Source organism: Mesoplodon mirus, assembly GCF_964341445.2.
Source record: "Mesoplodon mirus genome assembly, chromosome: 10".
NCBI lineage: Eukaryota > Metazoa > Chordata > Mammalia > Artiodactyla > Ziphiidae > Mesoplodon > Mesoplodon mirus.
In genome coordinates, this window is record NC_138986.1 from 39,735,959 (window position 1) to 39,751,856 (window position 15,898).

Sequence of the window (15,898 nt, forward strand, 5' to 3'; positions counted from 1 at the left end):
TCACCTGGAGGAGGTGGAGGGGCGCTCAGCTGGGGGATGCACAGGACGCAGGGTCTCTGCGTGGCTCTGCATAGAGGGCAAGTGGACTGCCAGGCCCAGGGTGGCAGGTGCTGTGTGGATCAGCTCAGCCCACCTGGCGGTACTGAAGGTGAGTCAGGAAACTGGAGGGCATTGGGCTCCTGAATGTTTCCAGACCCCCTGCAGCAATGGGCCTCATCTGGCCCAGGAGGCCTAGAGTCAGAGACTTTCTGGGCTGGAAGGAAGCTTGAAGGTCTTCAAAACCATCCTTCCCCCCATTTGATGCCCTCCCCCCAGCGTAGCCCCCTGATTTTGCTTGTTCACCTCCAGTGCTAGGGAACTCGGTCCAGGCTGGGACAGATTGAATTCGCACTGGCACCCTGTCACTTCCACCCCTTGGTCCTGGTTCTGATCCCAAGCAGGACGAGAGCAAGCTCACTCTCCATGGTGGCCTGCAGAGGTCTTCCCATCCCCAAAGGTTCTTTGCTGAGGTCCCGCATCTCCAGCTCCCCATCCACGCCCCAGCCTGGTCCCCACACCCTCCCCATCTTGGCCGGAGTCCATCTCAACATTCAGGGCCAGGGTGGCTCTCAGGACCCCAGTGCTGCATGGTCAGTGCAGGGGGATCAGTCCTTCACCACCGGCTTTGGGACCCTCTGCCTTTGCAGGCCCATTCCAAGGTCCTGCCACACTAAGCTGATGGCTAGCCACTGTCAATCTGTCTGCTCGGTGCACACCATGCCAGCCCTGGCCCATCATTGTGCCTTGGGATCTTGGGTACCAAGGGCAAGACCTCAGTCATCTTGCTGAACCCCCGTCTGAGAGGGAGCTCCCTTGGGACCCACGTGCAGCTTGCTTGGCCCCTCCTGCCCTAAGCATTTGTCTCCATGATGCACTTGAGGAACATGGTGTCGTCCTTCATGTAGGCATGCTTGGGCGACTGCAGCTTGTTGAGGGGAAAGAAGAGTGGGCAGCCACTGGCCACACTGGTTTCACTCAGGGGCCGCTGGAAGGATGCTGAGTTCAGGTCGGGCCGGAAGGCATCGATGGCATGCTCATGGTTGTTCTGGTCAAGCAGCATGAAAGTGACCTTGTTCCGGAAAGGCCATGGCAGCAGAGCATCATACTCCCCTCTCATGATCACGATGAAGAGGGACAGGTGGGTCCTCTTCCCTGTCCCGTCCCCATTCAGGTAGAGCCACAGACACAACTTGTATCCGTACTTGGCAGTGTAGGAAGCCGGGGAGAAGAGGCTGATGGTCCTGCCACAGGCTGACTCATGGTCCTGCCACAGGCTGACTCATGGCACCGCCTGGTGGCACTGGTGACCTTCCATAGGAAGGTGCCATCATAGGAGGCCTCTTCCAGGAGGCGGGAGCTCTGCTCCAGCTTGCCCAGGGCCTGGCCTTTCTGGTCCAGGGTCTGCTGCAGCTCCACCGCCCTCCGTTCCAAGCGCAGGATGTGCTCATGGTCCAGTCGGCTCTGGTGGATGGAGGTGGCCAGGGCCAGGTGGGAGGCCTCCACCTTCTTGTTGAGGACAGTGACAATGTTCTCAAACACACACAGCTTCCCCTCCAGCTCAGTCAGGAGCTTCTCCTTCATGAAGTGCTGCAGGGCCAGCTCCTCCTAGCTCTGGGAGCAGGGGGCCCGGTAGCAGTCCACCTCTAGGTCCCCAGCCGCCTCCACAGGCCCCTGCACCTGCAGGTCTGACAGATTCCACTCCAGGGCCATGGGCCCAGACCCCAGGCCAGAGCCCAGCTGGGTTTCACGAACCCCAACAGGAGGTTCGGGTGTGTGGCCTGGGTGGTGACCTCATGCTCCTGCATGAACTTTGGGCTCCCCTTGAAGGAGTAGCCTACACCAGCAAAGGGGCACCCACTCCAGCTTCAGCCACCTTGGGCTGATCCTGCTTCTGAGACAGAAGGCTTCCTGGCCTCTTGGATGGGGAGTCACCCCCTTTACATTTGGGACAGATCCAATCCTCGCCATTCCTCACGTTCTCAGAGAGACAGACGACGCAGCAGAGGGGCCTGGGCTCTGGTGGGTCCTGGCAGCGGTGGGGGCACCCAAAGGGAACTCCTTCTCATCGGGGGCCCCTGTTCAAGCTCCTCTGGGGAGGGGACCAGCTGCACGGAGTCTGTGCTGGGAGAAGAGGTGAGTTCTGGCCTGGCCACCCTCCCTGATGAGCAGGAATCTGATGATTTTACCTTCTCGCTGGCTTGTGTGGTTCAACATCACAGCAGGGGTGAGACAGGAATTACCCTTTGTGGTGAAAAAAAATCCCCTGGATGGTGACTGCAGGCTCTAGGAGTGGCCAGTCATTCTTTTGAGCAAGAGGGAGGAGGAGAGCAAGTCAGAGAGAAAAAGGAACTATGTCACGGACTTTCAGGAACTACAGTTAGAGTTTCCCCTGTCGGAGGACCTCAGGCTGACGCTGGCTTCCTCCACCTCCTGCCCGGGGGACAGGGGCAGAGAGACCCCCAGTGAGTGACTTGTCTATGTTCCCTGCAACCTCGGAGCAGCCTAGGATTCTCAGTGTGGGTGTTCACCGCCCCAGTGGAAATCCCCAGGGTTCTGGAGTCAGGTCCAAAAATGCAAGTTCCATGCATATTAACTCTGCCCAGAGTATCTTAGGTAAAGGTCACTTTCGCACAGCGGGTCTCTGTTACCCCATCTTGGTGCCGCTGCCGCCCCCCAGCAGCCCCGCGGGAGCTTCCGGTGGCGCAAGGACCCTTGGTGGCATCTTTACATTTTATCTTAATTTTCTCTATGTCTACCTGAGGCCCTGGGCTGTATATTACTCCTCTAATACACTACTTATAATATAATAAAACTCAAGGAATGTTCAATAATGAATCAATAATATAGTGATCTCAATGGGCATATACAATGCTTATCTTTTGTATCCATCATTTTAAGCTGCATTTAAAATCTTTATTTATATAGTGTAAAATTAAGTAAAATGAATTAGAGCCAGTGAAGATAATTATTAGAGCCAGTGAAGACAGTGAAGATAATTATTCACAGGGGAGAAATTCTTTGAAAATTGATCAGTTACTTCCAAATATATCATCCTACTTTTGAAAAAATGGAAGTGAATTTGCTCTGTATTGTAAGGAAAGATGTCAAAACATCAACCTGTTTAGTCAATGTGGACTGAATTTCATCAAACTATTTTCTGACAAATGAAGTATTTATAATCATGGACTTTTTTTGGACTAATTTTCTTTAAAGATTTTTTAATATATTAGGTCACCCTTAACCTTTGATGAAACAACCGCCCCACTATGTAATATGATTTAGATGTATCATAAAAATTTCCCTATCCCTAGAATACCTTTTTCATTCAGTTCACTGAAGCCCCAAAATCCAATCTCAGATGTATTCCTTTGACTAAAGATTACTTTCATCTTTCAAAATGGAAATCTTTGGGAATATGACATAAGTTATCAAATAATCAACAAATTTACAGATCTACTTTATACAAATGCTTCAAAGATTAAATTTATTGGACTCTTTCCATGGATTTTCTGGTTATTGGGGTCTTAAAAAAGAAAAATTAAAGACCATATTGAATGAAAGGGAGTGGGAAAGGGAAGACTGAAGACAGGAGAATTTTTTTATCCTACATATTTGCTCATAGCTGTCATTCTTTGTAGCCCTATTGGCCAAGTACTGTATTGATGTAAGGTCCAGAGTATATTGTTTAACCTTCAAAACCCTCTAAAACCAATAGATAATTTTATTTAAGTTAACAAATATTTATTAAATCCCTACTGTCTGTCAGTAGGTGCACCTTTCCTAGGTGCTTGGGATACAGCAGTGAAGCAAACAGATAAAACTCCCTGCCCTATTTAAGCTTATCTTCTACCAGGAGAAGTTAAGTAATAAACAGTAATCATAATAAGTAAACAAATTATATAGTTTTTTTTAGAGTGATGGTTACTATGGGAAAATAGAGCAGCTTAAGGGGAGGAGTAAGAGTGCCAGAGGTGAGGCAGGTTGCAATTTTAAATGAGATGATCAGGGTAAGCCACACTGAGTCTGTAATACAACAATCCTCAACAGTTTAAGGGTAAATTTTGTTGGCCATGAGAATATCTGAAGAAAAGACTATTCTTAGTGAAGTGAACAACCAGTTCCAAGGCACTAAGATGGGGACATGTTTGGCATGTTCAAGTAGAACAGGGAGGCTAGTGGGAGTCCAGTTAGAAAACTATGGCAATAATCTAGGTGAAGATGTTGCATTTGGGGCTGGGGGAAGACCACAGGAAATAGGAAGAAATGATCAGATATATTTTGAAAGTAGAGCCAACAGGATTGGCTGATGGATCAGATGTGGGATATGAGAGAAAGAGCAAGAAAAAGGTTGACTCCAAAAATGTAGGCCTGGGATCATCATCAAGTGATAGGGGGAAGACTGCAGGAGGAGGAGCTGAAGGAGAGAAGACCAGAAGTTCCATTTTGGACATGTGAAGTTTGAGATCCCCATTAGCCACCCAAATGGAGGTTTTCAGTAGGCAATTTGGTACACAAGTCTAAAGTTCAGAGGTCTGGGCTAAAGACATAAACTTGGGAGACTTATGACATATACATAGAGTTTAAATCCACAAGACTGCTTGAGATCACTAAGGGAGGGAATGCATATGGAGAAGAAGAAAAAGAACTAAACTCTGTGGCACTTCAACATTGAAAGTTCAGGCAGAAAAAGACAAACCAGTAAGAGGAAACCAAGAAGCAGCAACCAGTGGCATGGGAGGAAAACCAGGAGAGCGTGGTGTCCTCCAAGCCAAGAGAAAAAAGTGTATCGAGAAAGAAGGAAGCCTTAACTCTGCCAAATGCAGCTGACATGTTAAGTAAAATGTGTCCTGAGAACTGACCATACATGCATTTAGCAGCATGAATGTTACTGGTGACCAGAGCAAGGATGGATGGCATGATGGGGGCAAAATCTTGATGGGAAGGAGTTTAGGAGGTAGAAACAGACAGTGAGCAACAACAACTATTCCAAAGAAGCAGATACAAGTATTACATCTGCTTTACAAAGGCTCCAAGAGGGTTTGTACTTGCCCAAATGCACATACCAGTATCCAGTACAGCTGGGACCCAAAACCAGATTTGCTTGAATTCAGAAGCTCTCCTATACAGTCTGGGATCTGCCCTGTTCACAGATACAGTAATTTAGTGAATGGAGAAGCATGAACTAAAAATAACCATTGATCTCTCGTCTTCTGTGTTTTTCTACCAAAAATTCAGACTAGTGTTCTTACGGTCTTCCACAGCATAAAATCCCCTCTCACTCTCTAGTGCCATCCTCTGTGTGGTCTTGCTGTTACCTCACTTGTGTAAGCATTATCCTCACTCATCTGACACTCTTCTCTTAAAAAAACAAAAAACCACTTCTCTTGTTTACCTCTATGTCCAATTATCACATTCAACTGTTTCCAGATCTCTGAATCTATATGTTATTTCCCATTTACCTAGGAATCAAAGTCCTTCAGTCCATTTCATCTCGCAGTAGATTCTGTCTGTAAGATCTATAATAAATCCACTACTGATTCTGGCTGAGAGGTTAACATACCTCATAGAGTCAGAAAATAGAGTGAAGAATCTTTGTGTTCATGTATTGGTATATGGTTGAGGGTGGAGGAAGTGGCAGACAAGGAATAAACAAAGCCGGAGATAAAACTCCAGAGTAACCTAAATTTCTAGTAACATCCCTAGCACTGTTGGCAGAAAATGAATCCAAGGGTGGAAAAAAGCAATATGGTCCATAGCATGACAAAGAGAGGAATTGGAAAATAGAGTTTCATACCAAAAAGCTGGCAGAACACACGAAGTGGGGGAGGGAGGGAGTCATAACCATAGACTTGGGCCAGTCAGATGGCAGGGAAGATAGTGAGAATGAGCCCAGGAGCACAGACGACTTGGCATAAAGAGCCCTGCTTTTACCTCTCTCCTCATGGCCCGTCTTCAAGTGCCTTATTTGTTCTACTAAGTATTACCAAAACTCCTCCTTATACTGGAAATATTCACAGTCATAGTGACAAGCTCAGTATAAACAGAACGTCTATTCCTCAGTGCACTCTGATCTGGGGCACTGGAAACACTGATTTCTTCACAGATGCTACTAACCTTTATTAATATGACAGTCCTAGTCATGATATACATCTTTGCAACAAGCTGGTCTGTTCATGATGGAGTTATACGTTTTTTCAGCCTGTTTTTGCATACACTGATCTTTTCTATGTGTATTGCCAGCCTTATCTCAATGAAAGCCCATGACTCACGATCTGTGTCTCTGAGTCATGCTCTGAAGTTAGGTGAGTTAGCCTTAATTTGGTGCTTTACACTTATCAGTGTAAGCCTTGTGTCCTGGAGAACTTTGTTTTGTTTTCCTCCCTAGCACTTGGAACTCCCTCAATTGGTAGCTGATAACTTCCACAAGTATGCATTTTACATGAAGGAGTGAAAGTTGGCTCCATGACAGGCAAGAAGAATAAAGCAAATTGGCGCTGAATAGAAACTGTGTTGTGAAAGACAACCATACTGAGGAAAGCAGAGATTCTGTAGATAAAGTTTCTTGTTTGCTTCATTGTAAACCAACTGACTTCACCCTCTAACTGTAGGTCACAAAGGAAGATGACAACCCTGGAGAATTTGATAGATATGGGAGGGGGAGTTGAGAGGGAGATGTCTTGTCCATTCATGTATCCGAGATTAAATGATTGTACCAGAAAGGGAAGAGTGGATTAAATAAGAGAGTAACATGCAAGCATCAAATGTTTCTATCATAGCCTGATGCCCCAGAAGAAAAAAAGTCTGAACTTGTAACTTCATTTTATATCCTGACATTGTCTGTTATTTAAAAAGGCTTATGAACTAATAGCATCTGAGAACCTGAGAAATGTGTCTGGAACTGAACTATCAGGTCAGGAAACACGTAGACAGTGGTCTGAGTAATTCATTTATATGTTAGAACAGATAGGAGAACTTATTTACCTGTCAAAGTGTTTAGAAGGAGAATCTTGAAAGTGTACCCAACATTTCTTTTCTTTTCTTTTTTGCTCTACTATTTAAACTTCACTAATTTACCGTGGTCATTTTTTCAGCAAAGAAAGCTTAATGTTTTGCTAATTTTTCACATGCATTTTCAGACATTTAAGTAAACAATTCTTTACATCCTAGGAATTTTGCAGACTCATTCATAATAGTTTTAAACATGTTTAACACTTTATTACTCATTCTCAATGGGTAATACAAAATTAATTTTTATTTGATGTTGTAACATATTATGTTTCTTTTCCAAAAAACTCATCTACTTTTGGTCTATAACAAGATATTAATAAAATGAGAAGGCCAAGTGTTATTTAGCATCCAGGATAAAGCCAGTCTGTGGTTCCATACTTTTTATATATTACAGACATGACTAATTCAGAAGTAGATTGTTCTTGAATAGGTATGCATTATGTTCCATTTTAACAAAAATAGATCTTTGTTCCTTCTTCCCTTTACTTTTCCTCTGAAAAATATTCATGGAGTCTCACCTATTGTCTACGCACTGTGATAGATATCATAGATAGAGCTGTAAACAAGCAAAACAGACATATTTCTTGCTCTCACGGACCTTACATCTAGGGAGATGGCCAGTTACTGAAGAAATCCTTATACAGTCTCAATGGTCAGCACTATATAGACAAGTATAAGGAAATATATATTAATCTGTGCATCATGCTTCCCTGGGGAAAGGAACTAAAGTACAAGAAGCATTAAGCTAGATGTAAGGGAGGAGATTTGGGAGGCAGGTACATTCCAGGCTAGAGCTTGGTATAGTGGTCAGGATCGGATCATGAACAAGCATGATTTTTCAATCTTTCCCCTGAGCCCAAACCTGGAGATGCCACAAAGGTAAAAAAGAATTTTGAGGGATCCCAGAATCTACATCACAGACTGTGAAAAGTCCTTGGAGACCAGAAGGTGGGTCAAGTCCCACAAAACCTAGAGGAAATCTTTCTAGTTCTATACTTTCCTCTCTTCACATTTTACTGGCTGGCTCAGTGCCTCCTCTGCCCTACTGGGTTCGTGGGAGTGGACAGAAAACCTAAGTTCCAGTCAAGCACCTGCAACAGGTGGTAGTTCATCTGGGCACCATTGGCCCCAAGTTAGGTAGGAAGAATAGACTAACTGCCTAGTGCAGAAGGACTGAGTGGCTTTCCATCATCAAGCCCCTACTGGGTAAGTACAAGGAGAGACAGCCTCCAGAAAAAAGCAGTGTTTGGCGCAGGATGAGGGTGGGCAGGTTACAAAATGCAATACCAGACGCTCTTCTCCTTTTGTGGTCACCCTCCAACACACATTACCTTTACCAAGAGGTGTATCAGCTCGGATCTGAGTTGTCATCTCTCCCTTCAGGTACACATCATCAGCAAGAAAGATGGCAGTTCCACTAATATGAGCACAAAGGAAAAAATAAACAGACATCTGAGGGGTACAAGTGCAAACTCTATGAAAGAGAAAGCAAAATTACTGGACCAGATTAAAATACACAAGATATCCCTATTAAGAATAAAGAGAGAATATTTTAAACATCAAACTGTTTAAAAGATCTCACTAGAGCTATTAAGCAGGAAAAAATTAATATTGAAATAAAGGACTGAATTTCTTAGGGAGATTGAGAAAAAATACCAAAAATTATTTCTGAAAAGTTTGCAAGTGACTCTTTTTATTAATGAGACTCTTAAACAAAAAGAAACAGATTTTTTCCTATTTGATCATTGACTACATATTAAGAAGTTCCTCAAGCCTTTCTTTAGGACTCATTCTTTAGCAGAAAGAAAACAAACAGATGATCCTCAGCAAAAGAAAATTATTTTTTCATAAATAACACAAATAATGTATAAATATATACTTACTAAATAAAGTTCAACACAGAAGTATGTAGAGGAAAAAGTGAAAGTCTCTCTTCAACATCACTCTCAACAGTTTGCTTTTCTTTTTCTAATATAAGTAGGATAATACCGTGTTATTCTGTAACTTGCTTTTATCGTGTAAAATATATTTTTCCATGTCAGTACTTATAACTCATCTCTTCTTTTTTAAATTATTTGTCTTGATTTTCTACTTTATTTTAAAAGCGATTATATATGTTCATTATAAAAAATCAAACAACACACAAATGTATATAAAGCAAAGTCAAAATCCCCTTTCATCTATCAACCCCTTATCCTTTTATCCATTTACATACACACATGAAAAATAATATGTATTTATATATATATTATATTATTTATTTGTTTGTTTCCAGTGCTGTGAATTCAAACACTGAAAAGAGAAAAATATGCTTCCACTCAGATGAGTAATGAGAAAAGAATACATTGGTTTCCATTCCACACCAGTATATACATGTAAGCTCTTCTGTTACAGTTTGGCTATGAATGGAACCAGGCTATATATATGACCGCCACAGTTTATTTGCTCACTTGATAATATTTCTTGGCAACCATCTCTGGTTAGCATATGGAACTAAATTATTGAATTGATGAATGGGAATTCTAGGTTTTACCATTCCAGCCCAGATAGCATCTAGGTCTTTTAACAGAACTATTTGGAATGCTATTAGATTGAACCTAATTCTAAAGATAAAACCACATGTTTGCTATAACGATTTTTCTGTATAAAAAGTGATAATACACAAACATCTGTCTGGAACAAACAGTAGCAAACTATATACAGTATTTGAGTTTCCCTTTCATTAAGCTTATGGAGCTTAGTAATATCACAGATGCATTCCATCCTCTGGGCAGCTCTTGGCCTTTCCAAAATTGTACTTGAAAAACTAGAATGAATTATGATGAAATATCAAGTAATTATTAGTCTAAATAATTTTCTACAAAAAAATTGAAAGGTATATTTAGGGGGGTTTTACAAACACAAAGGAAACAGATAGGGTAAATTTTTAATTTTAGTAATCACTGCAGTTCAGAAGTAGTCTTCTCCTTTCTTCTTATTGTTTTCAGTGAAATAGTCCTGCTTTTCTTTTGTAGGTTATATCTCTGGTTTAGCTTAACTAAGTTAATAATAACTTACTGGATAGTAGTAAAAAAAAATACTATTTTTCTAAAATTTTTACTATTAAACTCATGAAATTTTATAGAGTCACTGGAAAAATCTAGAGATATAAAATTATTTCCATTTGGTTCTTCAAACACAGGTCTGTATTCTTCTTTTTAATATTGGGCATTAGACAAATTAACATTTTTATTAGACTTATTAAACTCATTTTAAAAAATCAAAAATTTTACAGAGAATCTCTTGCAATTACTATTTTTCTTCAGTTGCTTTATATTTGAAGCTATGAGAACAAAGAGAAAAAAATGAAATGAAATATAAAATATGAAGACAGAGAAATAAAGAATTTCATATGCAGTTCAGTGTGAATAGTAACCAGTAAAAGACAAGAAATGCTGCTTCCAACTTACAAATGATTAAATAAGCAGTAGTTAAATTAATCAAAGCTTCATGTTGCCATTATTCGAAACAAAATAATTATCCCTCCCTCTTGGTTCCAACTGGTTATTTTTGTGTAGTTTCTGCTGCTAAATCTGGATTCTTGTGGAGAAGGAATATCTTATTCCCTTTAGTCTCCCCACAGTAAGACACACAGGGTACCTTGTTAGTGCTCAACACAGTACTTGAATTAATAAAGCAGGACATTCGTAGTTTTTTCTGAACATTATCTTCAAGTTGGGGCAACAAAATGAACACAATTTTATTATGCAATGTTCCTCCTTGGGGTAGTAAAAACATGTGTGATTCCTCTAATCTTTTCTGCATATCATGTCCAAGTTGATATAAATTCATTCTCATCCTGCCATTGGAGACACCAATGATGTCTCTGTTTTAGGATCTAAAAAAACAAAAAACAGAAAAACAAAAAAACAAAAAACCATGAAAGTCGAACTCTAACTTGACTCCTTTATGTCAAGTGTCAAGCTTGCCTTTGGAATATTGCATAACTATAGTAATAACCTACAAAAAACTCACTTTACATTTTATAAGACTTTACGGTATAAAGCATTTTCATGTATATTATTTTATTTAATCTTCATAACAACATTGTAGCATCATTGCTGTTAAACTATATGAAAATCTTGGAAATAAGGTAGAAGGATGATTACATGTGCTTTCAATGTCACACTGGAGCACTGTTTAATAGATTCACCTAAGAACTATTGAAATCTCTAGAGCAATGAACTTTTCTTTCACATACTCTTTATTATCAATCAGAGTCCAAACTCTATAATGTTACATTTTACCTTGTGGATTTTGTCTGCTAGAGATGCAAATAATTTATGTCTGGAAATTGGAAATTATAACCAAAGGATATGGTTTTATTGCTCTTTATGATGTTATCCAAGTTTGTATTTAACTGAGAAATCCAACATTTTTTGTTCAGTGCATAGCAATGCTCGGTTCCTCAAATGCCTTTTGTAGCAGTTTACCATCCTGCTTCCTTAATTGAGGAAATAAATCTTTGACACATATTTACTCTTTATTTGTATAATACCCATGTTGTTGAAAAAGTATTCTTTTTTTTTTTTTTTTTTTTTTTTTTTTGCGGTACGCAGGCCTCTCACTGTTGCGGCCTCTCCCGTTGCGGAGCACAGGCTCCGGATGTGCAGGCTCAGCGGCCATGGCTCACGGGCCCAGCGGCTCCGCGGCACGTGGGATCCTCCCGGACCGGGGCACGAACCCGCGTTCCCTGCATCGGCAGGCGGACTCTCAACCACTGCACCACCAGGGAAGCCCGAAAAAGTATTCTTTGATATCATCACACTCATTCTCAATTAGCTTCTTTTATATCAATCATGAAGAAAGAAACAAAGAGGAGCTATTTTATGCAAAAGTGAAATAGGGACACATTAGAATGGTCCAGCTATAATGATCACTTGAATCAGTGTGTCCAAATTATTAATTCTTAGAAGACAGCTATTCATAGGTCACAAAGTTCTATAAAAAACAAAAATGAAACTATCCAGCATTTGCCTATGGGAAACACACAACCAGTACCAGACTCTACTAAAATGAAAGTTGAGGGTGGAGTCAGAGAGACATGAATAATGCCAACCGTACAGAGCTGTCATTTCATTTTTCTCATACAAGTTTAAAAGGAAACACACGTGATGTGTGGGTACTTCAAGATAAAGGCGAAGAAGTGACTAACCATTTATGAAACTGAGACATAAACAAATTGTCATCAAATCAAAAGCAAAAGCCAGGGCTTCCCTGGTGGTGCAGTGGTTGAGAGTCCGTCTGCCGATGCAGGGGACACGGGTTCGTGCCCCGGACCGGGAGGATCCCACATGCCACGGAGCGGCTGGGCCCGTGAGCCATGGCCGCTGAGCCTGCGCGTCTGGAGCCTGTGCTCCACAACAGGAGAGGCCACAGCAGTGATAGGCCCACGTACCGCAAAAAAAAAAAAAAAAAAAAAAAAAAGCAAAATCCAGCTCTGGTGTGAACAAGATCACTTCAAGAAGTACCTTTATTCTGTTTTTAGCTGTTGTCTTTTATGCTAACTAGAGAAGTTTGTGCGTGTGTGTGTTTTATTTTTAAGACCCCATAAATTTCTTTTTATCAGTGAGGAAAACCAATCTAAGAAACACTTCAGCAGAGTCCCCTTGCATCTCCTTGGCCAGAACTGGATTATATGTTCATTCCTAAAACAATATCTGCAATGGATTATCTTCTATCAATTGTGATTCAACATTTGGAGCTGGAGCTTGGAGCCACCACTCCTCAAGGATAGGACTGTGCAAAGGAAAGTAGATATCTAAACAAAATTAGAGTTCGACTTGAAAGGAGAAGAAAAGAGAATGGCTGTTGAGTAGGCATCCAATGGCCTCACCTTAAGATAGCCCTTATTCTTTTTACTTCAGCTATCCAGCCACTGCTAAGTCACTCAAGGCTGGACCCTTCATCAAAGCTTAGATAATATGAGCTCCTCTCTAGGATCTTTGAACTCAGAACCAGAGAATGAAATTGCTTGATATTATAGATAGTGTCCATAAAAAAAAAATCCAACTGGAAATGTAAAAGGGGGAGTCTTGGCAACAACTCATTGGTGGTTGTCCCTCAAGTCCTCATGCAACTCTCTCCTTCCCATGGTTCAACAATATGACACAATAAATGCTTCTTTGTCAAAGTTAGTTTGCTTGAGGCTAATGCCACTTGAACCTAAAGAGGTCTTGAGTAATAAAGCAGTGCCTCTGGTGATCTTCTCTGCTCCTTTGTAGTACCCATTTCCCCTCTTTACTTAAAACAGTACCCTGTGATCAGAGTTGATTTTCTCACTCCACTCTCAGCTCTGGGGATGGGCCCTGATTGTTCCTAGCTAATCAGTACTTCTCATTCCTTTGGCCATATTTCAGACTGGCTCAGAGAGAAGCCAATGACTCTTAGCTGATGTGAGTCAGACTCAGGACTTCTGCTCAACTTTGGGAGCAGAAAGATTTCCAGGGTCATGACTTGACCTCTGGTCAAGCCAGCCCTAAGCCAGCTCCACTGTCTTGGTTTGAATCTCAGTCCTTTACTGTGCTTCAGTTTCTGCATCTCTAAAATGGAGATATGCTACTATCTTCAAAGAGTCTTTGTGAGTATTAATGAATTAATTCATGAAAAACAATTAGACCAGTGCCTGACACATACTCAGTGTTCAATAAATGCTACCTATGACTATCATTAATCCTTAGATCGTCCGTGATTTAGTGAATAAATATTCTTTTTCACTTGAGCCAGTTTGTGTTGGAATTTCTGTCTTATGTAACAAAAAATCCTTAACTGTATAGATCACATAGAGAAGATGGGGGGCTATTCCTTTTCTCCCATCTAAGGCTGCATGCATATGTCCTCCACGTATGCTACCCAGAGGAAGGGCATGGCTCACTAAGAAAGAGGCAGAATACATCCACATGTAATAAATCCATCATGTCTTTCTACATGGAGCTGAAATCCCTCCGCTAGTAACTGTGCCAGAGCTGTGTGCAACATTCTGGACGGAAGTGCCTGGAGGCCTTGTTAAAATACAAGTTACTGGGACCTACCCTCTGGGGTTTTGAATCAGCAAATCTGGGAGGGTGCCCATGAATTTGCACTTTTAACAAGTTTCCAGGTGATGCTGATGCTGCTGGTCCCCATCTACATTTTAAGAACCACTGTTCTAAACCATGGAATCATACCTGGAGAGTATGAGAGGGGCGTAAAGGTGCCTATCTCCTCTGGCATTCTGAGTAAACCATAGAGTAGCTTCCTGAAGATGAAATGACTGTCTAAACTAGTAGCCCTACATCTATCATGTATCAGATTTGCTCTGTTAGCATTTGGTTAAACCATCTTTATTGGTTCTTCCTATTCCTTTATGTCTCCCCTAAAGCAAATATAAAATCAGTAAGACAAGTGTAACTGCTCTTATAGTCTACTGAGTGAGTAGAGGTCATGAAAGCTATTAAGATAGAGTAGGAAAATGATTGGTTAGAACAAATTATATGCTCGGATGCAGATGTCCCATAACAAAGCCAAAATCAATCTCTGTATATATACTAAAAGAAGAAAGCTATTAACTGTGTTGAATTAAGATTTATTTTCTGACCCTTGCGAGTGATATTTATTTCCTGGCCAATTACTACAGAAGTATTATTTGCTAAAGTTATACAAACTATTGGGATATTTTAAGGGAGTGCTAGTGAGAGAAAGTTCTTAAAAACTCATAAAAATGAGTAGCAGCTCATAAATCATAAAAAAATGTACATAGAGTGTCTCAAACAGATTAATTTGAGATACTTTTGTTACTGAAATATCCTCATATTTTCTACTACTCCCTTTAAGACATGTGAATTGAAAATCTTTTGACCCATTGCAAAACTTTCAAAATAGCCAAAGGTGTCAGTTCATACAGATCACACTAAATTAATAAACATCTTCTAATAGTCTTCTCCCAGAATTTTTAAGTAGGAATTATTTTCAGTTTTACTTTTATTTTTGAATTGCTAGAATACAAATAACCACTGAAATCAAACCAATGTCTCTATTATCTTCTTTATTTGTTTTTGGTAATCTTAAGACTTAAAAATGTCCAGACAAATTATTTTTAACTGAGTTTAAAGAAAAAGAAAGAAAGAAAAGGAAAAAAATTTTTCCATGCTAAAACCTCAGGAGCCATGCTTTATCCCCACAGAAAATGTTAATGGCTAAGTAAAGTTACCCCAAATTTATGGGTTCATTTAAGTATGGAATAAGGTTAAATATAGTGGTACGAAAAGCACCACTAGACAAATAACAGAAAATGTATCTTGATGTTATGCCCAATATTTATTCACTCAGGTTGAGAGCTGCATAAAAGCAAAATAGAACCTTAAGGAGAAGTTTGAATGATTAGGAAAATGGAAAACTAGATGTTGGCATTTTTCCATAATTCTCACTGCCATGTATTGGTTTCTTCTATTCCTATGTAGAAGGGAGAATATCACACTCTATAAAGTTTCTTTTTCTTACTGAAACCAAAATAAAATGTCAAGCTATATGGCAAAGGAATTCAAGGTTTGGGGGAGAGTTGGTTTGTTTTGGTTCATTCCTTCTATACGTGTATTGCAAAAAAAAATTTTAACCTAAATGATGTTTTGAAATATTACCTACTTGCAGACTGTCTAAAATAAAAATCAATAGCTTTTTCATATTCCTGTAAAAAACCTGTTAGAAAATTTAAATTAAATGAATATAGATCTATTGACAGTAATTTCAAATCAATGTCACACACAGCAAAGGAAAAGGTGAGGTTGAAGGTGGGGAAGGATCTAGAAAATGCAGGACTTTTCTTTAGGCACATAGA

General features: G+C 40.5%; 1 pseudogene across 1 annotated transcript in view; it reads right to left on the reverse strand.

Moving 5' to 3' along the window:
• Positions 1 to 889: 889 nt before the first annotated feature.
• The window catches only part of LOC309811178 (TNF receptor-associated factor 1-like), an 89,535-nt pseudogene continuing 74,526 nt past the window's right edge, over positions 890 to 15,898 (reverse strand). The window contains exons 3-4 of the transcript in view: positions 8,379 to 8,499; positions 890 to 2,114 (exon numbers count right to left, since the gene is read on the reverse strand). The product of the transcript in view is annotated as a TNF receptor-associated factor 1-like (transcript). The remainder of the gene's footprint in view (positions 2,115 to 8,378; positions 8,500 to 15,898) is intronic.